The sequence below is a fragment of the Trichomycterus rosablanca genome, chromosome 19, assembly GCF_030014385.1.
Source record: "Trichomycterus rosablanca isolate fTriRos1 chromosome 19, fTriRos1.hap1, whole genome shotgun sequence".
Classification (NCBI taxonomy): domain Eukaryota; kingdom Metazoa; phylum Chordata; class Actinopteri; order Siluriformes; family Trichomycteridae; genus Trichomycterus; species Trichomycterus rosablanca.
In genome coordinates, this window is record NC_086006.1 from 10,522,115 (window position 1) to 10,543,344 (window position 21,230).

General features: G+C 42.8%; 1 long non-coding RNA gene across 1 annotated transcript; it reads right to left on the reverse strand.

Annotated features, from left to right (window-relative positions):
• Positions 1-1,268: 1,268 nt before the first annotated feature.
• Positions 1,269-20,848, reverse strand: LOC134333372 (uncharacterized). Its single transcript, XR_010015376.1, has 3 exons — positions 20,400-20,848; positions 2,303-2,482; positions 1,269-1,511 (listed from the first exon to the last, which is right to left on the reverse strand). It is a non-coding gene; the product is annotated as an uncharacterized LOC134333372 (long non-coding RNA).
• Between the last annotated feature and the right edge of the window lie 382 nt (positions 20,849-21,230).

Here is a 21,230-nt window from a genome sequence, read left to right on the forward strand (position 1 = left end):
GACTGGACTTGTCGCACAGGTGGCATCCTATCACGGTACCATGCTGGAATTCACTGAGCTCCTGAGAGCGACCCATTCTTTCACAAATGTTTGTAGAAGCAGTCTGCATGCCTAGGTGCTTGGTTTTATACACCTGTGGCCATGGAAGTGATTGGAACACCTGAATTCAATTATTTGGATGGGTGAGTGAATACTTTGGCAATATAGTGTACATAGATACAACATCCCCAAAAACCTCACATGACTAGTGAATGTGCTACTTTGCATTTACTTCTAATTTAATACGAATTTTAGTATTTCATGGTACAGTGGCAGCTTAAAACTCTACGTCAGTTGATTCTGGGACTGGCGTCAAGTTTAAAAGGCGTTGAGTTATAAGGTGTTCGTTCCCATAAGGATGTATGGTAAACCTGTTAATGCATTCCATGGTCCCGTGGAACTGCATATATTTTAGGCAAATGTTAAATAATGGGGTTGTTTTTGACACTTATACACTGAAAATAACATAAATATAATATAAAAACACTGAAATACAATTGAAAACAGTTAAAGTTAATATAAAAATACAATAAAACCTGCTCTTTACTTTTACTTCTTTATTGTTTCCTATTGCTACTTAATCGTGGAGATGCTTGATCTTGGAATACTGTAATTCCATTCAGTAAGGGCGCATTCACATCTGCTGGCTGAATTTCATTAGTGTAGGGAACTTATGAGCAGTGATAATTAAGAGAGGTTTAGTGTTTCTATGTCGTTCTTTTAATACATTAAGTCACGTTAAGCTTTATTTATTTATTTTTTTACAATAAGCGTTTTAGACTCTCTCGGAAAAGCAGATTCTTACAATTTCTCAGAACCCCGAGCTGTAACACAAGTTTAAAAGTGAAACAGGATAAAAATACAGCTAAACACAGATACATGTGGATGCTTTCAGTGTGGATTTGACTGGTATTCCACACAAATGTAGATTCGTCATGTATATACATTTTGATTAGGTTTTACAGTACCGCTCAAGCCAAGCGCTGAACAAAGCAACGGTCACACACATGTCGGGTTTAAGGTAAACGTCGATTTTAAGGGTACAAATCTCTCAATAAAGGGCGTTGAGTTTCATAGATTTCGAGTTTAGGGGGAGTTGAGTTTCAAGGTACCACTGTACATACAATAAACCCAAAAGCCCGACATGACTAGTAAATGTGCTACTTGAGTTTGTCTCTAATTTAATACAATGTTTTTCAGGAATTTTAGAATTTCCTAGTATTTGACCATACTAAAAAGCAAGAAAGCAATTCGTAAAACTGACCATGTCAATACTTGTCAAACTAACAAACTGTCAGAGTAAATCATAACTTAACAAAGTGTCTGTGAACAGTGAATGGCATTCTAACACTCCTCCAGGAACTGGATCATTTGTATTCAAACTACAATTAGGGAAACCAAAATTAACCATACCATTGTTTTTTTTCTCACTGGCAGGCTAACTTGGTTGATACCTCTGACAGAGCCTGCATCTGTAGATAAAGAGGGTGGGTTAATTCCAGCTAGTTTGTGCCACCAAGGTACATAAGGTGACCTTGATAAAGGGGATGGTCATATACAGTCCTTATAGTTGTCTCAAACCGTTTGTAAGACCATGTCTCCTCTCCCTATATTGTTCACAAATGACTGCACTTAAAACTACTGTAGTGCTTCAACTGTGAGACATGAAATGATGAAAGCCACCTTAGAACCTTTAGAGATCAAGTAAGATGAGTTATAGTAAATATAAAAAAGTGGTAAAGTACGCTAGCTCACCAGAGTTGGGGTTTCGAATACATCGTATCGAACCTCAGCTCTGCCTCTCCGACTGGGCTGGGCGGCAGTATGAACAATGATTGGCTGTTGTTCAGGGTTAGAGGGTAAGGAAGTCGGATCATAGGTCCTCACGACTGGTGCAACTGCGGCCCCTGCTGGCTGATTGATGGCGCCTGCACAGGGCTGAGGAATAATGCTGATGGGGGTGTGGCCCTCCATGCACAGTGCCTGTCAAGTATATGAACTCGTGCAGGTGAAAAATGCATCTGTACTGACTGTACGTGCCGGAGTCAGCGGTGAGGGGGCGAATCAGTATAGAGGACGCAGTCAGGGTAATTGGACACAACTAGACTGGGGGATAAAAATTGGGGGAGAAAAGAGGGGGGAAAATATATATATAAAAAGAAAAAGAAACATGTGCTGTAAGAAACCTCTACATGAACTAGGAGTTCTGTCATATTTTTCTGATTAGGAGAGCATGGAAGAACATGGGACAGCAAGGAGTTACCTGAGTTTACAGAGGGACTGGTTTGAGTGTGGGTCAGATGATGAGTAACATTAGTGAGAAGCTGAATGACACAAGTTCTGCTATTGAGTTGTTTGTTGTTGGCTGGTGAGTTTTGTTTCCATCCCAACTGTTTCCACTTGTAGCACTTCCTGAATACCTGCAGTGTCTGGGCACAGCATCCTGCAATAAAGATGCAAAAACAAAGATATATTAACACCAGAGCAAGGTATCTACTTTCAGTGATGAGTGTCAAACACACTAAATACAAACCTGCCACAATCGATAATATCGAGATTTGAATGTTAAGGTTAATAAAGACCAAAGAGTGACAATGATACAGTGGACTATAATACATTTACATTTTCGGCATTTATCCAAAGTGACTTACAGCAGTGTGACAGTATACAGTCTGAGAGCAGCAACCTGGCAGTGGTGGGGCTTGAACCAGTGATCTTTGGATTACTAGTCCAGTACCTTAACAGCTAGGCTACAACTGCCCTACTATTACAGTGCCTTGCAAAAGTATTCAGCCCCCTTGAACTTTTCAACCTTTTGCCACATTTCAGGCTTCAAACATAACGATATGAAATTGTAATTTTTTGTGAAGAATCAACAACAAGTGGGACACAATCGTGAAGTGGAACGAAATTTATTGGATATTTTAAACTTTTTTTAGAAATAAAAAACTGAAAAGTGGGGCGTGCAATATTATTCAGCCCCCTTGCGTTAATACTTTGTAGCGCCACCTTTTGCTGCGATTACAGCTGCAAGTCGCTTGGGGTATGTCTCTATCAGTTTTGCACATCGAGAGACAGAAATTTTTGCCCATTCTTCCTTGCAAAACAGCTCGAGCTCAGTGAGGTTGGATGGAGAGCGTTTGTGAACAGCAGTTTTCAGCTCTTTCCACAGATTCTCGATGGGATTCAGGTCTGGACTTTGACTTGGCCATTCTAACACCTGGATACGTTTATTTGTGAACCATTCCATTGTAGATTTTGCTTTATGTTTTGGATCATTGTCTTGTTGGAAGATAAATCTCCGTCCCAGTCTCAGGTCTTTTGCAGACTGCAACAGGTTTTCTTCCAGAATGGTCCTGTATTTGGCTCCATCCATCTTCCCATCAATTTTAACCATCTTTCCTGTCCCTGCTGAAGAAAAGCAGGCCCAAACCATGATGCTGCCACCACCATGTTTGACAGTGGGGATGGTGTGTTCAGGGTGATGAGCTGTGTTGCTTTTACGCCAAACATAACGTTTTGCATTGTGGCCAAAAAGTTTGATTTTGGTTTCATCTGACCAGAGCACCTTCTTCCACATGTTTGGTGTGTCTCCCAGGTGACTTTTTATAGATATCTTTGAGAAATGGCTTTCTTCTTGCCACTCTTCCATAAAGGCCAGATTTGTGCAGTGTACGACTGATTGTGTCCTATGGACAGAGTCTCCCACCTCAGCTGTAGATCTCTGCAGTTCATTCAGAGTGATCATGGGCCTCTTGGCTGCATCTCTGATCAGTCTTCTCCTTGTTTGAGCTGAAAGTTTAGAGGGACGGCCGGGTCTTGGTAGATTTGCAGTGGTCTGATACTCCTTCCATTTCAATATGATCGCTTGCACAGTGCTCCTTGAGATGTTTAAAGCTTGGGAAATCTTTTTGTATCCAAATCCGGCTTTAAACTTCTCCACAACAGTATCTCGGACCTGCCTGGTGTGTTCCTTGGTCTTCATGATGCTCTCTGCGCTTTAAACAGAACTCTGAGACTGTCACAGAGCAGGTGCATTTATACGGAGACTTGATTACACACAGGTGGATTCTATTTATCACCATCAGTCATTTAGGTCAACATTGGATCATTCAGAGATCCTCACTGAACTTCTGGAGTGAGTTTGCTGCACTGAAAGTAAAGGGGCTGAATAATATTGCACGCCCCACTTTTTAGTTTTTTATTTCTAAAAAAAGTTTAAAATATCCAATAAATTTCGTTCCACTTCACGATTGTGTCCCACTTGTTGTTGATTCTTCACAAAAAATTACAATTTCATATCGTTATGTTTGAAGCCTGAAATGTGGCAAAAGGTTGAAAAGTTCAAGGGGGCTGAATACTTTTGCAAGGCACTGTATATTAATGCAAATGTCTGCTAATGTTAACCAGGCTAAAGGCTATGTGTGTACATTGTATGTCTGTACATACAAAACCACACTGTGCACTGGATGCTACACTAACAGTTACACCAGCAAAACTATACACTACACAAATGATAAGCTAACAGCTAAACTAAAAAAACAAGGAAATAAACTACACTAACATATTTTGGTGACCGGCTGGCCGGTTTGTTGTTATAGTAAGGCGGGGGGGGGGGGGGGGGGGGGGGGCGTTTCCCCTGTGTGCATCATCAGCCCCGGGAATGTGTCATCCCATGATGTGTATGTATATATATGTATGTATGTATATATATACAGTGGGGCCAAAAATATTTAGTCAGCCACTGATTGTGCAAGTTCTCCTACTTAGAAAGATGAGAGAGGTCTGTAATTTTCATCATAGGTACACTTCAACTATGAGAGACAAAATGAGAAAACAAAATCCAGGAAATTACATTGTAGGATTTTTAAAGAATTTATTTGTAAATTATGGTGGAAAATAAGTATTTGGTCACCCACAAACAAGCAAGATTTCTGGCTCTCACAGACCTGTAACTCTTCTGTCCTCCACTCGTTACCTGTATTAATGGCACCTGTTTGACCTCGTTATCTGTATAAAAGACACCTGTCCACAGCCTCAAACAGTCAGACTCCAAACTCAACCATGGCCAAGACCAAAGAGCTGTCGAAGGACACCAGGAAGAAAATTGTAGACCTGCACCAGGCTGGGAAGAGTGAATCTACAATAGGCAAGCAGGTTGGTGTGAATAAATCAACTGTGGGAGCAATTGTAAGAAAATGGAAGACATACAAGACCATTGATAATCTCCCTCGATCTGGGGCCCCACGCAAGATCTCATCCCGTGGGGTCAAAATGATCATGAGAACGGTGAGCAAAAATCCCAGAACTACACGGAGGGACCTGATGAATGACCTGCAGAGAGCTGGGACCAATATAACAAAGGCTACCATCAGTAACACACTACGCCGAGAGGGACTCAAATCCTGCAGTGCCAGGCGTGTCCCCCTGCTTAAGCCAGTACATGTCCAGGCCCGTCTGAAGTTTGCCAGAGAGCATATGGATGATCCAGAAGAGGATTGGGAGAATATCATGTGGTCAGATGAAACCAAAATGGAACTTTTTGGTAAAAACTCAACTCGTCGTGTTTGGAGGAAGAAGAATGCTGAGTTGCATCCCAAGAACACCATACCTACTGTGAAGCATGGGGGTGGAAACATCATGCTTTGGGGCTGTTTTTCTGCAAAGGGGACAGGACGACTGATCCGTGTTAAGGGAAGAATGAACGGGGCCATGTATCGTGAGATTTTAAGCCAAAACCTCCTTCCATCAGTGAGAGCATTGAAGATGGAACGTGGCTGGGTCATAGAAAATTTGTGGAGGGAGTTGAAAGTCCGTGTTGCCCAACGACAGCCCCAAAACATCACTGCTCTAGAGGAGATCTGCATGGAGGAATGGGCCAAAATACCAGCTACAGTGTGTGCAAACCTGGTGAAGACTTACAGGAAACGTTTGACCTCTGTCATTGCCAACAAAGGTTATGTTACAAAGTATTGAGCTGAACTTTTGTTATTGACCAAATACTTATTTTCCACCATAATTTACAAATAAATTCTTTAAAAATCCTACAATGTGATTTCCTGGATTTTTTTTTTCTCATTTTGTCTCTCATAGTTGAAGTGTACCTATGATGAAAATTACAGACCTCTCTCATCTTTCTAAGTAGGAGAACTTGCACAATCAGTGGCTGACTAACTTGTTGTTTATTGTTTATTAGGATTTTAATGTCACGTTTTACACTTTGGTTACATTCATGACAGAAACGGGCCAGTGATAGCTCAGTGGTTAAGGTACTGGACTAGTAAGCAGAAGGTTGCCGGTTCAAGCCCGTTACCACTGTTGGGTCCCTGAGCAAGGCCCTTAACCCTCAATTGCTCATCGTGTTCAGCTCATTGTGTAAGTCGCTTTGGATAAAAGCGTCTGCTAAATGCTGAAAAATTAAAATTTAAATGACTAAATACTTTTTGGCCCCACTGTATATATACATATATATATACACACACACACATATATACAGGGGTTGGACAATGAAACTGAAACACCTGTCATTTTAGTGTGGGAGGTTTCATGGCTAAATTGGACCAGTCTGGTGGCCAATCTTCATTAATTGCACATTGCACCAGTAAGAGCAGAGTGTGAAGGTTCAATTAGCAGGGTAAGAGCACAGTTTTGCTCAAAATATTGCAATGCACACAACATTATGGGTGACATACCAGAGTTCAAAAGAGGACAATTGTTGGTGCACGTCTTGCTGGCGCATCTGTGACCAAGACAGCAAGTCTTTGTGATGTATCAAGAGCCACGGTATCCAGGGTAATGTCAGCATACCACCAAGAAGGACAAACCACATCCAACAGGATTAACTGTGGACGCAAGAGGAAGCTGTCTGAAAGGGATGTTCGGGTGCTAACCCGGATTGTATCCAAAAAACATAAAACCACGGCTGCCCAAATCACGGCAGAATTAAATGTGCACCTCAACTCTCCTGTTTCCACCAGAACTGTCCGTCGGGAGCTCCACAGGGTCAATATACACGGCCGGGCTGCTATAGCCAAACCTTTGGTCACTCGTGCCAATGCCAAACGTCGGTTTCAATGGTGCAAGGAGCGCAAATCTTGGGCTGTGGACAATGTGAAACATGTATTGTTCTCTGATGAGTCCACCTTTACTGTTTTCCCCACATCCGGGAGAGTTACGGTGTGGAGAAGCCCCAAAGAGGCGTACCACCCAGACTGTTGCATGCCCAGAGTGAAGCATGGGGGTGGATCAGTGATGGTTTGGGCTGCCATACCATGGCATTCCCTTGGCCCAATACTTGTGCTAGATGGGCGCGTCACTGCCAAGGACTACCGAACCATTCTGGAGGACCATGTGCATCCAATGGTTCAAACATTGTATCCTGAAGGCGGTGCCGTGTATCAGGATGACAATGCACCAATACACACAGCAAGACTGGTGAAAGATTGGTTTGATGAACATGAAAGTGAAGTTGAACATCTCCCATGGCCTGCACAGTCACCAGATCTAAATATTATTGAGCCACTTTGGGGTGTTTTGGAGAAGCGAGTCAGGAAATGTTTTCCTCCACCAGCATCACGTAGTGACCTGGCCACTATCCTGCAAGAAGAATGGCTTAAAATCCCTCTGACCACTGTGCAGGACTTGTATATGTCATTTCCAAGACGAATTGATGCTGTATTGGCCGCAAAAGGAGGCCCTACACCATACTAATAAATTATTGTGGTCTAAAACCAGGTGTTTGTTTCATTGTCCAACCCCTGTATATATATATATATATATATTACACACTGATCAGCAATAACATTAAAACCACCTCCTTGTGTCTACACTTACCATGTAGAAACACTTTGTAGTTCTACAATTACTGACTGTAGTCCATCTGTTTCTCTGCATGCTTTGTTAGCCCCCTTTCAAGCTGTTCTTCAATGGTCAGGACTCTCCCAGGACCACTACAGAGCAGGTATTATTTGGGTGGTGGATCATTCTCAGCACTGCAGTGACACTGACATGGTGGTGGTGTGTTAGTGTGGGTTGTGCTTGTACAAGTGTATAAGACACAGCAGCGCTGCTGGAGTTTTTAAACACCTCACTGTCCCTGCTGGACTGAGAATAGTCCACCATCCGAAAATATCCAGCCAACAGCGCCCTGTGGGCAGCATCCTGTGACCACTGATGAAGGTCTAGAAGATGACCAACTCAAACAGCAGCAATAGATGAGCGATCGTCTCTGACTTTACATCTACAAGGTGGACCAACTAGGTGGGAGTGTCTTATAGAGTGGACAGTGAGTGGACACGGTACAGCGCTGCTGTGTCTGATCCACTCATACCAGCACAACACACACTAACACACCACCGGCATGTCAGTGTCACTGCAGTGCTGAGAATCATCCACCACCCAAATAATACCTGCTCTGTGGTGGTCCTGACCATTGAAGAACAGAGTAAAAGCAGATTAAAAAGGTATCTAGAGAAACAGATGGACTACAGTCAGTAATTGTAGAACTACAAAGTGCTTCTATATGATAAGTGGAGCTGATAAAATGGACAATGAGTGTAGAAACAAGGATGTGGTTTATTGTTATGGCTGATCAGTGTATATAGTAGGCATTTTTCTCCCATTTTTGCTGCTCACGCCTTGTTTGGCTGTATTATTTAAGACAAACACTGGGTGTGACTACGATAGGTGAAACCACTAATTAAAAGGAGTGTCCACATACGCTCGGCTACACAATATAAAATTGCCAAAGGCCTGCCTGGGTTGAACTTATCAGGTTTGTTTTCTTCCCTGCCCTGACTCCCACTGCTTTATAGTGATGAGGATTTATTCTTGCGTATATTGTCCTCTGTTGCTTTCAACCCAAAATCCAAAGTCATCACAGACTGAGTTACACAGAACAGAGAGAAACACACACACACCACCCATTTAGTGTGGAAACTTAACACTAGCTGGGATTTCTCTGAGGACTATTAGGATTATCAGTCCAGCAACTCTGGAGATTCTACATTGTGAGAGAGGAAAGACGGGGTGCTTTAATCTTACTCATCTCCACTCACCAGACTTTGATAATGGCCTTCTACAAAAGCTGAGAGCTTGAGACATCAGCCGGATCAAAAGGAAATACTTTAATGTAACTGTGTAAAACAATGCATCAGTCTGACTTAATGTATTACACTGAGCTTTTTAAATGAAAACTGTGCTCAGTGGAAGAACCAAGTGCTGTTAAAAAGCATTTGCTGACTTTTTCATTTATCATTCGTCAGCATGTTTGTTATATCTTCTTAACTGGTTCAGATCTTCAACACAAAAAAAGTGCTGGGCGGTATGACGGTACATTCGGTATACCGTCTTTGATTCCTCATACCATATGGATTTAGGGCTGCAACTAGGGTGGCCAGCCGTCCGGTTTTAGGTCGGACAGTTCGGTTTTTCAGCTGCCAGTCCTCCGACCCATGCAACGCTAGGATGACAATCCTTAAAAATCCTTCTTGTGGAGTGAACTGGTTACATTTTTGATCAATATTATCTGTCAATGGCTCAGGTACATGTCAAAACAAATGCTTTGAACACCTCTCAGGTGGCGCAGCGGTAAAAAGACACGCTGCAACCAGGGCTGGATTCTGAGTACGTAGTATCGAATCCAGCTCTGCTTCACCGTTTCGAGGCTGAGTGGCTGTATGGGCAACGATTGGCCAGTTACTTAGTTGGGGGGTGGGACAAAGAACCGGATGTGGGTCTGATTAGAGGCGCCTGCACAGAGATGAGGAAGAGTGCCCTTAGGGTGTGTCTCTCTGCATGCAATGCTAGGTGGCGCCACACTCGTCAATGTGTGGGTGGCAAAAATGCATCTGGCTGATGCTCATGTTTCAGAGGGGATATGGGTTAGCTTCGATCTTCTCGGTCAGGGCAGGGTTCGGCATAGACAGAGAGGAAGCATGATGCAAATTGAACAATTGGATGTGCTAAAGGGGGAGAAAAAGGGGAAAAAATTAAAAAACAAACAAACAAAAAAACAAAACAAATGCTTTGCATTTCATTGGTTTAACAGCCTTATTTGACTGCTTATAGTGCTACCTATCATGGCTCGCCCACCACCGGCCAATCGCAGAAGGTCCGCCCTCTAAATGCTAGTCTGTGATTGGGTGGTCTGTTCTGCATACACCTCTATTTGAGTCAATTAGTACCACAAATTCCTGGCCAATAGTAAACTTTTTGGAGGCAGTGAGGAACAGACTTAAATATCAAAAGTAGACATAACATTTGGTGAGTAAAACAGTAATTTGTTGTAGAATTCTTGCTTAAATTGGTCAAAAACTCTGTTATATGTCCCCCCCAGGGGGTATCATATCCCCCTGTTCCTGGTATGACGTCCTCCTTTTGGGGTGTAATGTCCTCCTTTTTGTGACTATGAATGTGGCCATCCTAGCTGCAACTATTGATTAATTTCGTAATTGAGTATTCTATCGATTATTCCAGCAATTAATCGAGTAATCGGATAAGAAATACTTTTGCTTTAATAAAGAGCAAAAATAAATACGTATAAGATGAAATAAGACGTGTCTCTTAAAACAAACTGTACAATTTTATTCCTTGCATACAGGACAGTTTAAAGTCCTTTAAAGGACTTTTAAAATGTATACAGGAAACTAGGGATGCCCGATCCTTTGTTTTACGTCAGCGGTCACGCAAGTGTCGTACACGGAGAGCACAATTTGTGGCAGGACGTGGCTATAATGTCTGCTGTGTGGAAATACTTTAAATTGGAAAGCGAAACAAGTCCAACAGCGGAGTGTAATGTCTGCAATGTGAGCGTTTCACGAGGCGGTAGTAGCAGAGCTGCGTTCATTACTACCAATTTGATACGGCACCTAAAAAAATAAACATTCGCCGAATACAGCGAGTTTATTCAGGCAACTCGGGCAAAGGCTGCACCTAAGCAACATACGCTAGCAGAAACTGTCGCAGTTTAAATCAAAGCACTTTAAGAATGGGCTTTCCTTGATAAGAGTGCCTTGCGATTTTATTTTGGTATTTAGGTTTTACTGTAATGCTGTTAAATAACTTATTATTATAATTTTTTTTATATTCAAGTTAAGCTGCTACACCACTTTTGAGTGGAGATTTCTGTTCATTTTTAGTGTATCACTGCATTAAACAGAATTGTGTTCTTTGAATGTAAAGTTCAAAGTGGAACTGTAATTATCTCACTCATTTTGAGTGTTCTAGTTTTACTACTACAATGCTGCACTAAGTTTGTTTACTTTTATTTTGTAAAAATATAAGAACATTAAGCAATAGCTTGGATGCAGGCAATTTTTTCCTACAGTACTGCAAAGCTATTCAGTTGTTAAACATATACATTGGACTAATTTGAATAACTGTAATGTACTTGAAGTGTGCACTGTGTGAACAGTATTATCTAGTTCTTATCTAGACAATATCTAGAAAATAGATATCGGAAGACACTCAAGATTAACTCGGATTGGGATCGGGAACAAAAAAACTTGATCGGGACATCCCTACAGGAAACCTAAAACTAAGGCATAAATAATAATAAACAATAATACTAGGGCTGTCGTTTAACACGTTAATAAACGTCAAAAAAATGCACGTCAACAAGTAGCGAGTGATCAAAGTGTTTGTGCGCTGATGTGCAGCGCAAAATCAAGGAGGAAAAATAAATGAATCTGAGTGGATTTGGCAACACGAACAGCATGGATTGTTCTGTAGTGAGTGGGAGGTTAATAAATATTTTTGCAATGTTGGTGTTATGTTTTGTAGAGAACGATCAGGTCAGAAATACTGTAAAACGTGTGTGCGCTGGTGTATTATGATGTAAACTATATTATCCCCCTGTCCCATCTGTTTACACGCCACTCCTGCGTTTCTCCTCACACCGTATCGTGTTCTCATTGGCTGTTCGACATAGCACTCACTGCCAGTTGTGCAACTCAGATCAGATATCTGACATGCAAGAAATCTCGATTCGGTTGCCGAGCGCTCGGCGAGCCGGTCGGATCGAGTTGTTGGGTATTTCACACATAGCGATCAAGAGCCGAGTTTCGATCGCCGAGCGAACGCCGAGTTGCTCCCGATTCGGCAAATCTAGCTAAAAAAGATTAGGGGAAAAATCGTGTAGTGTGAACTAGGCATTATGCTTTTGTTTATTTTTTATTACTTTATTTATATATTATTTTCATTTCTTTTGCGTGTGTGGCTTTTAAACCACTAGTATTTTTCTTTCTTATTAATTCTCCAGAACTTGGGTTCATTCCTTATTACTGCAGGTGCTGGGTTACACCTGGCGCCTCTGTCAAAAGGCACTCATCAACCCGTGACAGATTCAGTGTAACTACTAGGGTATTGTTACAGGTCATGTTACAGTTTTATCTCCTCACACATGCAGGATTGGCATGACATTGCATGAGCGTGTTGCACCACTTTACATGTGAATGACCCAGCATTTATCAATGTATATTCTACACTGATCAGGCATAACATTAAAACCACCTCCTTGTTTTTACACTCACTGTCCATTTTATCAGCTCCACTTACCATTTAGGAGCACTTTGTAGTTCTACAATTACTGACTGTAGTCCATCTGTTTCTCTGCATGCTTTGTTAGCCCCCTTTCACCCTGTTCTTCAATGGTCAGGACCCCCACAGGACCACTACAGAGCAGGTATTATTTAGGTGGTGGATCATTCTTAGCACTGCAGTGACACCGACATGGTGGTGGTGTGTTAGTGTGTGTTGTGCAGGTATGAATGGATCAGACACAGCAGCGCAGCTGGAGCTTTTAAACACCTCACTGTCACTGCTGGACTGAGAATAGGCCACCAATTAAAAATATCCAGCCAACAGCGCCCCGTGGGCAGCGTCCTGTGACCACTGATGAAGGTCTAGAAGATGACCAACTCAAACAGCAGCAATAGATGAATGATCAATTTTATATTGTATGGCACTCAAATGTCGCAGTGGTAAAATACGCTTGCCGTCTAGCGCTGGGATCTTGGATCTTCTGAAGTTCTAGTCGGGCGTCTACACAGACATAATTGGACATGGTTGGCTGTGTCTGAGGGGTGAGCTGGTCAGAAAAGTTAATGCCTAGTTCACACTACACGATTCTTGCTCGGCACTATATTTGCTGTCCCGGAATGACCCGGCTCTCGATCGCTATGTGTGAACTGCTCAACAACTCGATCCGAGAAGCTCGCCGACTGAAGATAAATATCTAACATGCTAAATATCTGGATAAGAGTCGGCTGACTGGCAATGAGTGCTGTGTCGAACAGCCAATGAGAACGCAAGATACGGGGTGAGGGGAAACACAGTGGAGGAGTTGTAAAAAGGTAGGACGGGGCAAAGTCAAGTTTTACAGTATTTCTGACCTTATCGTTCTCTACCAAACACAACACCAATGTTGCATTGCAAAACATATTTATTAACCTCCAACTTACTATAGAACAAACAATCCCTGCTGGTCACGTAACCCAATCCACTCAGATTCATTTATGCACATCAGCGCACAAACTTTGATCGCTACTTGTTGACGTGCATTTTTGGACGTGGTATCATTAAACCTTTCGTCACTTCTCAAGTTTGTTTTCATGACAAAACGTAGTTTGAGAGACCAGAAAAGCTCGCCTGCAATTCCAGTTGGTGATAGATCGTGTAGTTTAAAATCCACTATCGCCCCTATCAGTCGTGTAGTGTGAAATACACGCCGACTTGAAAGACTCCCGATTACAAGAGATCCAGTTGTGTAGTGTGAACTGTACAGTGACCTGACGACTTGGGAAGTCGTGTAGTGTGAATTTGGCATTAGCTACTAGGAGGTGAACTTGGCATTAGCTACTAGGAGGTGAACTTGTCAGTGTGCTCTTAGTGCAGGTCCATCTTGAGGTCCTGGGTTCGAATCTCGGCTCTGCTATCAGTCGGCTGGGCGCCCTCTAGAAGGCACAATTGGCTAAGGCTTGCAGCAGTCTGCGCACACATCAGAGGGAGTGTGTCAGGGAAATAAACACCCCCCTTAGACGACATCATGGTCCCCAGCATTGTATTGACTACGCTAAATTGGGAGGAAAAAGGGGTGTAAAATGTGCTTGTAAATAAAGTACTAGCCAATCTAAGCACTAGAGTAATTATTTGTTTATTCAGCAAAATGTTACATATGATGATGATGATGATCTCACAAGAAAGGTGCTATATCGTCACCACCTTCAGTTTATTAATCTGTTTTTTTCACATAACTTTATTACAGCAAGTGACCAAAAAAAATCACATATGCTATGAGTCACTAGGCTAGACACGCTCCTCGAGAGCCAAATCTGTGTTGGTTAAAATGATATTTATTTTTGTTTTATCTACAGGCAGAGCAACACGCAGCACTATGAAAAAAAATTAGCTCTTGGATCACAAAAACAACCCCTTTAAGGTGCTCGTCTGTAATCTGATTTTTGTAATGGTCTCACCGTGGGTGAGAAAACAAATGAACAGAGTACTAAAAAAGTAACGAAGGTCTCGAGACTCAAAAACAGCTGTGGCCAAGGATGGAGAGCGGAAAAAAAATCTGTACCTTTAAATAGTCCATTAAAATGAACATTTATAAAAACTACAAATACACTGATCATCCATAATATTAAAACCACCTCCTTGTTTCTACACTCACTGTGCATTTTATCAGCTCCACTTACCATATAGAAGCACTTTGTAGTTCTACAATTACTGACTGTAGTCCATCTGTTTCTCTACATACCTTTTTAACCTGCTTTCATGCTGTTCTTCAATGGTCAGGTATTATTTAGGTGGTGGATCATTCTCAGCACTGCAGTGACACTGACATGGTGGTGGTGTGTTAGTGTGTGTTATGCTAGTATAAGTGGATAAGACACTGCAATGCTGATGGAGTTTTTAAACACCTCACTGTCACTGCTGGACTGAGAATAGTCCACCAATTAAAAATATCCAGCCAATAGCGCCCCATGGGCAGCGTCCTGTGACCACTGATGAAGGTCTTAAGGATGACCAACTCAAACAGCAGCAATAGATGAGCGATCGTCTCTGACTTTACATCTACAAGGTGGACCAACTAGGTAGGAGTGTCTAATAGAGTGGACAGTGAGTGGACACGATATTTAAAAACTCCAGCAGTGCTGCTGTGTCTGATCCACTCATACCAGCACAACACACATTAACACACCACCACCATGTCAGTGTCACTGCAGTGCTGAGAATGATCCACCACCTAAATAATACCTGCTCTGTTGTGGCCCTGGGAGAGTCCTGACCATTGAAGAATAGGGTAAAAGGGGGCTAACAAAGCATGCAGAGAAACAGATAAAGTGGACAGTGAGTGTAGAAACAAGGAGGTGGTTTTAATGTTCTGGCTAATCGGTGTATTTGGAGACCTGATCATGAGCCTGGACCCCGCTTTTCCTGGGAAGGTTTTAACAGAAAATAAACTGTAAATAGACAAACTATCGGGAGTATAATACTTTACTGGCTTGATCTTTAGAGGAGCAGCACTGACTACACAGAGATGATCACGTGTGTAGAGAAGCACAGTTTTTCTTTGACTATGGAATCCCCAAAGGGATAAAATGCACTCAATATGTAAACACACACATCAAACATTGTCAGCACACTACACCACAGAAAAGTCTGTTACACTATATTGCATATTGCAATTGAAAAATGCTGAATCGCTAATAGCTCATTTCACGGTCCGTGATGCAATTTTCACGGTCGTGAATTAGGTAGAGCTTTAAATATAGTTAAAGCTCTTGTTATGTACCGCCACCTAGTGTATGGATGTCCTGAGCAACACAAAACACTGGGGATCATTCATTTAGTCAGTGAAAATGCCTCTTCTAGGCCTGGCAAATGTGTCAGGCAAAAAGATATACAGTGGTACCTTGTAACTCAACGTCCCCGGAACTCAACACCCTTCGTCAAGAAATGTTTACCCTTAAACTCAACGTTTTCCTTAAAGGTGTGTTAGTGTGTGTTGTGCTGGTATGAGTGGATCAGACACAGCAGCGCTGCTGGAGTTTTTAAACACCTCACTGTCACTGCTGGACTGAGAATAGTCCACCAACCAAAAATAACCAGCCAACAGCGCCCCGTGGGAAGCGTCCTGTAACCACTGATGAAGGTCTAGAAGATGACCAACTCAAACAGCAGCAATAGATGAGCGATCGTCTCTGACTTTACATCTACAAGGTGGACCAACTAGGTAGGTCCAGTGAGTGGACATGGTATTTAAAAACTCCAGCAGCGCTGCTGTGTCTGATTCACTCATACCAGCACAACACACACTAACACACCACCACCATGTCAGTGTCACTGCAGTGCTGAGAATCATCCACCACCTAAATAATACCTGACCATTGAAGAACAGCATGAAAGGGGGCTAACAAAGCATGCAGAGAAACAGATGGACTACAGTCAGTAATTGTAGAACTACAAAGTGCTTCTATATGGTAAGTGAAGCTGATATAATGGACAGTGAGTGTAGAAACAAGGAGGTGGTTTTAATGTTATGGCTGATCAGTGTATGTTTGTGTATTTGAACACCTGACTATAAGCTTGTTAGATATCCATTTCTATGCGTGACCTCTATGTGATCCCTTCAGCTATAACAGCAGCTGTTCTGAGACTTTAAAAAACTTTAAAGTATGTCTGTGGAGATCTGTGCCCATTCAGTCAAAGAGCATTTGTATAGCTGGGCACTGATCTTGACCTCAATTAATGCTCCAGTTTATTCCAAAGCTGTTCGGTGGGGCTGTGGGAAGTCAAGGATATGTGCAGGCCACTGGAGTTTCCTTAAATCAACATCGAAACAGGAAAGGGCCTCACAGCAAGAAGGTCCTGGGTTTGATTTCCAGGTAAAGCAGTCCGGGTCCTCCCTGTGTGGAGTTTGCATGTTCTCCCCATGTCTGCGTGGGTTTCCTCCGGGAACTCCGGGTTACCTCCCAGTCCAAAGACATGCAAGAGAGGTGAACTGGAGATACAAAATTGTCCATGACTGTGTTTGACATTAAAGACTTGAACTGAAGGGTGCTCAGGAGGTCGCCAGTTCGAAATTCAGCTCTGCCATCCGGCAGGCTGGGCATCAACACGAACAACGACGGCTGTTGCTCGAAGGCAGGGTGCCGGACGGGATTCCTCATAAATGATGCAATTACGACCTCTGCTGGCTGATTTGTTAGCCCCACAGGACCACCACAGAACAGGTATTATTTAGGTGGTGGATGATCTCATCACTGCAGTGACACTGACATGGTGGTGGTGTGTTAGTGTGTGTTGTGCTGGTATGAGTGGATCAGACACAGCAGTGCTGCTGGAGTTTTTAAATACCATGTCCATTCACTGTCCACTCTATTAGACACTCCTACCTAGTTGGTCCACCCTGTAGAAGTAAAGTCAGAGATGATCGGTCATCTTTTGCTGCTGTTTGAGTTGGTCATCTTCTAGACCTTCATCAGTGGTCACTCTTGGCTGGATATTTTTGGTTGGTGGACACAGTGTCACTGCAGTGCTGAGAATGATCCACCACCCAAATAATACCTGCTCTGTAGTGGTCCTTGGAGAGTCCTGACCATTGAAGAACAGCATGAAAGGGGGGTAACAAAAAATGCAGAGAAACAGATGAACTACAGTCAGTAATTGTAGAACTACAAAGTGCTTTTATATGGTAAGTGGAGCTGAGCGTAGAAACAAGGAGGTGGTTTTAATGTTATGGCTGATGTGTGTATGAGAGAGACATAGAGAGGGAAAGAGAGAGTTGAACTTATATTGTGTCAGAAAGCCACAGAAACCTAAAATATTGAATCTCACCTGAGATACGATGCACTGAGAGATGCTACGCGGTTTCATTCTAGCCCTGGCGCACTTGTTTCAGAGCGATCTTGTCCACTGTATTCTGTAAAATGGCGTGAGCTGGTAAAATGGAGAAATGGGGCAGCCGCCAGCACGCTGTAAGGGTGTGGTGACAGGTAGTGCCCAGTGTAATGCAGCCAGAAAGGATTTAGCCGAATGCTTCGGAATGTCAAATAGCACGATTCGGCGTGTCTGCGCCCACGCTGCCAAACCCTCTGGCAAGTAAATGGACGTTAACCACACCCCAAGACTTTGATTTCTCCTTATCTTGTTTGAATTCTCTCTGTGCTCTGTGTTACACTCTCTTGCAGTGACTGATTACAGGAGATTAAAGGAAGTGGTTGCCAAAAAGTAATTCCCTCCCGTCTCAGATCGGGTTCAAACACCGCCCGTTTGCTTTGGCCACCACAATAGAAGGAAGAACAGTGGCACAAGGCCGTGGTGAGCTTTATCTGTAGGATGGGACAATGTTCATGGGAGTTTCCCGTGCTGAGAGCAGAGAGGAGCCTGGTGACAGTTGCTGTTTGGAGGTATCTGGTTGCTTGTGGAGCTCAGCCCCCCTCTTGCCTTTTTCGCTCCTGGGTTTGTTTGTTGCAGCCGAGCTTTTGGTGTGTTGTGTAATTTTTAAAGGGACAGTGTTGTTTTTATTGCAAAAGTGCGTAAACAGCGGGTCAAGGATTGGAAATGTTGTCCATTTTTATCTGGAAACTGTCATATATACATACAACAATCAGCTATAACATAACCCAACAGTTCTACAATTACTGACTGTAGTCCATCTGTTTCTCTGCATGCTTTGTTACCCCCCTTTCATGCTGTTCTTCAATGGTCAGGACCCCACAGGACCACCACAGAGCAGGTATTATTTGGGTGGTGGGTCATTCTCAGCACTGCAGTGACAATGACATAGTGGTGGTGTGTTAGTGTGTGTTGTGCTGGTATGAGTGGATAAGACACTACAGATATAATATCCGATATAATATGGTATAATATGTGTTAAACATGCACATATTATAAACAGTAAAATGAACAACATGAATAGATATGTAAATAAGTAATGTAAAACCTGTAAATAAATAATTTCACTGTACGTGAGTTACAGAAACACCGCTTTCCACTTTTTTAATAAGTTCTAACTTTTCAGCAATACCTTCAGCAATACCTAGATACTTTCGAATCCATAACTAAGCACTAGAACTTGCAAAATTGGGCACAAAACACTGAGAAAAAGGCGAGAACAAAGCAAGTCTCCTGGCAAAACAAAGCCTATCAGTCATTTAAACTGAGAGACTTGCGTCGGCTAGCAGACAATTACTGAATTACTGGTCTTGGTACGCTTCTTTTCATTTTTCCCAAATTTCCTCCCAATCTAGTCGTATCCAATTACCCGATTGCATTACGCTTCCTCTTTACTGATGCTGATCCCCACTTCTGATTGAAGACAGCGAGACTTACACATGCCCCCTCTGATACGTGTGCAGTAGCCGAGTTTATATGCGGATCAGCTTTGTGTACGAAGAGCCACACCCTGATCAACGCCATCAATCAACCAGCAAAAGTCATAATTGCATCAGTTATAGGGTCCCTATCTGGCTTCCCATCTTGTATGGACAACAGGCCAGTTGTTCGTGTAGCCGGCCAGCCCAGCCGGACGGCAGAGTTGAGTTTCGAACTGACGAGTCAGCTCTGGTGTGCTACTGCTCCGCCACCAGAGTGGCGTCTTGGTACGTGTCTCGTGGGAATTTTAAACAATAGACATTCGGTTTTCCAGATTTTGTCCATTAAATCCGAAATTTGTTAAATGGAGGTCTGTAAAATCAAGATTTAGCCATGGTATTTACTGTAATATGAATAAACCTTTGAGAGGATGTTGCACGTGTTTGCCGAGTTCATATGCAGATCAGTTTTGTGTAGATGGCAGAGCTGAGTTTCGAACTGACGAATTTGAAAGGTCAGCTCTGGTGTGCTACCGCTGCGCCACCTCGTTAAATGGAGGTCTGTTAAATCGAGGTTCCTCTGTACTTACTATTTAGCCATGGTATTTAGTGTAATATGAATTGGGTCCTGAGATAAACCTTTGAGAGGATGTTGTACGTGTTTGCCGAGTTCATATGCAGATCAGCTTTGTGTACGGAGAGCCACACCCTGATCAACGCATTATTCCATGACTCGGTGCAGGCGCCATCAATCAGCCAGCAGAGGTCGTAACTGCATCAGTTATGAGGTCCCTATCTGGCATCCCACCCTGTATGGACAACAGGCCAGACGGCAGAGCTGAGTTTCGAACTGACCCCTGAGCGGCGTCTTGGTACGCGCCTCACGGGAATTTCAAACAATGGGAGCAGATTCCGTTTTCCAGATTTTGTCCATGAATCCGAAATCCGTTAAATGGAGGCCTGTTAAATCGAGGTTCCTCTGTATGGCTATTTAGCCATGGTATTTAGTTTTGCTTTTTGGATGTTTCTGTACTTGCTTACCTTGCCTCTTAGTCGGTTGCTCTGTGTTTCAGCTTCCGGCTTTCCCTCCCTTTCGGCTGCGAGCTCTCTTCTCCCTAATAGTCTTGCATTTTCACTACGTCTCAGCTGAATCATGGCATGTTCCCAGTCATCTCTCATCCACATTGAAGAATTTCCCAAACAGCTGACTTGGAGCATTAGGATCCGTAGCGGTGCTGTTCGTGGGGGTCCGCTTGCTCGGAATCGGCCTGCTTTGCCTGAGTGCAGTGGTGTCATCTACATCCATTTGAGGTCTTTATACGAACTCCTGTGCTGTTCACATAACTGGAAGGAAAGAGAAGACTTATCAGCTACAAACACACAGATTCATCAACTTCTGGCACTGGACTTCTGGCAGTCCTACATATGGGACTTGAGTCAGTGGGCGGCGGATCTTGCTGTGCTACTGCTCTCAAGCTTTGAAACTCCTACAGTCTCTTAGTGCATGCTCCGTACCATCTCTCTCTTAGCAACTCAAATGATTATATCACTGTTCATTATTGTTTCTTAAAGTCCTAGTTTTTTTTGTCATGTTGTTTCAATTTATTATAAATATGTCCCTTCTAAATCCACAGGAAAATGTGCTTAACTTGGCAGTCATTAAATATCACTCATAAATTGAGTGATACAGCACAGCCCACTTTAACAAATAAATGTAAACCTAAAACATCCGGCGACGATACGAGGCTTGAACATAATGAAATAATGAACATTCTATATACATACCACCTCCTTGTTTCTACACTCGCTGTCCATTTTATCAGCTCCATATGCCATATAGAAGCACTTTGTAGCTCTACAATTACTAACTGT